Here is a 4,118-nt window from a genome sequence, read left to right on the forward strand (position 1 = left end):
AAATTGACCTCCTGAGATCATCCCGATTAAATGTGGTATTTCTGAGAACTTGACAAAGTCTTTCCTAACTATTGAGTACATTGAAAAGAATAATATGTTAATATATAATATACGTTATAGATGTATATACATGCATGTGTTGTGTGTAAATATATACATATATGGATGCATATCAAGTACACGTTATAGACACACAGATACATATCAAGTATTCAAACTTGAAGTTTTTTTTTAAATTTACTATTTATTTATTTAAAATACAGAATGCCTCATGAATTTGCGTGTCACTCATGCAGCGGCCGTGGTCATCTTCTCTGTATTGTTCTGGTGTTAGTCTGGTGCTGCCAAAGTGAGCACACCGACCTCGCTGGAACAGTCACCCTGTGCCTTCCTCCCCACACAGTGCCCTGCCCTCCCCCTCGGAGATAAGCAGTGTCCTGAATGATGCAAACAGCATTCTTTGTTTTCCTTTATACTTTTCTCCCTAAACACTACATTGGTTAGTTTTGCAGATGTCTGATCTTTACACAAATGGAGTCACTAGGTGTGACCTGCTCCCTTGCTAAACGTTATGTTTCTAAGATTCATTCATATTTTGGCGACTCATTGATTTTTACCACCATACGCTATTTCATTATTTGATAGACGTCGCTATTTATTTATCCATTTACTATTATTGGTAAATGTGGAGGCTACTTCCTGGTTTTGGCTTTTGAAAGTCATGTTACGCTGGTCATTCTGTGTCCCTGGAGCACGTGTGTCTCTCTGAGGTGCTAACTAGCATGGAATTGCTGGGTTATGGGCTTTGTGCCTCTTCAGTTTGACTAGATAATCCCGATAGTCTTCAAACATTATTGTACCAATTCACATGCCTATCAGTTGCATTTGAGAGTTCCTTCCTATTGCTCCAGGTACTTGTCAGCTTATGATCTTAATTTGCATCTTCCTGATTACTAATGAGTTTGAGCGTCCTTCCATATGTTTTCCTGATTTTTCTGTTGAGCTGTGTGTTTCTTATTTGCTTTGAAGGAATTATTTTATATCTAATTATAAATTGTTTGCCAGTTATAGTTTACATATATCTTCTCCAAGTTTGTGGTTTGTCTTTCATGACCAGGTTGTATTTTAAGACTGTTAAATATATTCATCTTTTTCTTTGGGGATTTTTTTTTTATCTTGTTCAAGAAATCATTCCTTGCCCTTGGGTCCTAAAAATATTCTTCTGTGTTGTTTTGTAAAAGTTTTATAGTTTGGCCTTATACCCTTATGCATTTAATCCACTTGAAAATTGATTTAGGGGGTATGATCTATGATAGACATCCAAATTCATTGTTTCTCTATGGATAACCCATTGTCCCAGCACCCCTTGCTGATCCTTTTCCTACGACCTGTGCTGACAGTACAGACCTAATTCAAGTTTTCACATCGCTGGGGTCTGTTATAAGTTCTTGATTCTGTTTTGTTGGTCATTCGGCTATTCCTGAACTAACACCACACTCTTAGTTACCACAGCTTATGTTCAGTCTCCATATCTTTCAGGGGTGTCCACCCCGCCCCCCACAGGCCGCATGCAGCCCAGGATGGCTGTGAATGCGGCCCAACACAAAATCATAAGTTTACCTAAAACACTATGAGACTTTTTTTGGTGATTACATGTTGCAATGTATTCAATGTGTGGCCCAAGTCAACTCTTCTTCTCCCAGTGTGGCCCAGAGATGCCAGGAGGTTGGACTTCCTGTTTCAGAAATGTGAGATGATTAATCTGCGGCCCACCTTCGACCTTGCCCTCCCCAAGCTATTCTTGGCATCCTGCTTCACACATGTGTTTTAAACTAGCTCATCAAATCCCCAAAATGGAAAACAAAACCTCTGTTGTAACTTTGATTAAAAATTGCCTTGAATTTATAGGACAATTTGGGGAGAACTTGTCTGCCTATGAAATTGAGACCTCCAACACGATATGGCCTCTATTTCCATTTCAATAAACTTAAAAACAATTTTTTGGTATGTCATGCACTTCTTCTGTTACGTTTATCCCTCCTGTCAGAAACAACAATATACTGTGTCATTGCTGTCCAACTGGTTCAAAAGCAGATCCACAACAAAAGCAGGTGCTGGAAATAAGGGTGGTTTGCAGTTCACACACGTAAGCACCAAAGACGTACCGCGTCCTGCTTTGTTTTATCTTTTTCTGTTCTGGTTTTCTGTCTTTTCTTGCCTTCTTTTGGACAGATTGAATACCTTTCTTCATTCCATTTGCCTTTCCCCATGAGAGTTTGGAAATCATACACTGTATTCCCGCTTTTCTCACAGCTGTGCAAGAAAGTTTGGCCTGAATATTTAACTTGTGGGAGCCTAACATTTATCGATACCTTCACTTTTCTCTCAAAACAAGACTCTCTGAACATTCTAGATGTCATCACTTTTTGACTTAAATGCTGTTATTGTACATGTGTCTTTATTCTGTATTGATTTTTATCTGCTGAGGTATTGTTATTTTATATAGGTTAGATTTGTTTATGTTTACTCACATACTTACCACTTATTTCTCCTCATCTCTTCTTGCATCTCAGAGTTTCCATTGTGGATTATGTTACATCTACTTGAAGTATATTCTTTTTTTTGTTTTTCAAAGTATGTTCTTTCTTTATTATTATTTGTTTTAGAATTTCCTTCAGTTAATTGGCAAACTCTCCCAATTCTTCAAAGATACTTTTTTGCTGGCTCTACAGTTTTAGTTTGCTTATTTTCTCTCAACCCATTAAAGATAATATTTTACAATTTTCTGGCATCTGCTTTGACTGGTAAGTCATTCCTTTGAAGATAATGGTTTTTTTTTTTCTCTCCATCTTCTAAGATCTGTTTCACTGTTCTGTTCTGCAGTAGCACTATATGTGTAAGTATGATTTTTAAATTTTATTCATCTGGCTTAGGATTCTTAAAAACTCACACCGAGATATTACCACAGACCGAAATTGGAAAGATAGTTGGGGGTCAGATTACACAAGGTTTTGAAAGTCATTGCTATGGAGCAAGGATTTGATTTTGTAGAGTGGTGATCTTAAAACTTTGTGTCTGTGAACATTATACAAAAACTTTGAAAAATACGTGTTTCTTTGCACATATTTCAATTGACATGTATAATTTTCATCATAAGGTTAAATACGTTTGTCTTGCTAATAAAAAAGAGAATATGCTCAATATTTTAGAAATTAAGGTGAGGATTAGCTAAAACTGAGGTATATTTTAAGCTATGCTTTGAATATATTGCATTTGCTAGATATTTGGGTGTGATTATATACTACTTGAAATACATTTGTATGCTTATGGAAGAAAGCATATCAACTTTAAAATACATTACATATTTTTCTTCATCAGTTTTATCAGCCATGTCTTACAATGTTTGTATTTTAAAACATCACAGTTTCCTTTAAAAGGATAAGAACCACGTCCCTACGCTGCAGCAGATGTTCTGAATTTAGGCCATCCCAACATAAGGTCAACACTGTTCTGACTTCCAGCTTCTCTCTTAACAGACATGTGTGTGTAGGGCACGAAAAGGCAGGAAGACCCAGGGGGCTTTGCTGAACCGTGACGGGGGTGTCCCTGAACTCAGTCGTCACTCCAGGTGGTGCAATCAGTGACACATTCTCCAGTGTCATCCTCACCATGGGTCTAGCATCTGTGTGTGAGGTCATCTATCTTTACCTCTCCCGCCCCCAGTCTGTGTGCAGACAGACGTGGATGTCCCGCATTTACGTTTTGGAAATGCATTTGTGCAGACATAGCAAATTTTGCCACCGACAAGTATCTGCTTCCAAGGACGAGGAAGTGAGGACCTTCTTCTTGGGGCAAAAATAATTGGCTGTGAAGAGGTCCATTCATAACCCCGCCGTTTCGTCTGCGGGTAGATGACCTCGTGGGCAGCTCCTCCTCTGTTCTTTACCGGCAGCGTCAGACAGAAAACGGGCACGAGGCAGGACAAAGAGTTTTTTCATGAGAACATGGAACGCTTACATGATTGCAATATTTTGAAGTTAGAGTTACTATTAGTTATTTCTACTTTCTTATCCAAAAAAAAAAAAAAGAGAGAGAAACATGGGCAAAATGTCATGGCA

General features: G+C 38.1%; 1 non-coding gene across 1 annotated transcript; it reads right to left on the reverse strand.

The window, feature by feature from the left end:
* Positions 1-253: 253 nt before the first annotated feature.
* Positions 254-356, reverse strand: LOC123818580. The gene has a single exon (XR_006785650.1). It is a non-coding gene; the product is annotated as a U6 spliceosomal RNA (small nuclear RNA).
* Positions 357-4,118: the final 3,762 nt, after the last annotated feature.

This window comes from Phyllostomus hastatus, unplaced genomic scaffold (assembly GCF_019186645.2).
Source record: "Phyllostomus hastatus isolate PE091 unplaced genomic scaffold, TTU_PhHast_1.1 phas_contig_283, whole genome shotgun sequence".
NCBI classification, from domain to species: domain Eukaryota; kingdom Metazoa; phylum Chordata; class Mammalia; order Chiroptera; family Phyllostomidae; genus Phyllostomus; species Phyllostomus hastatus.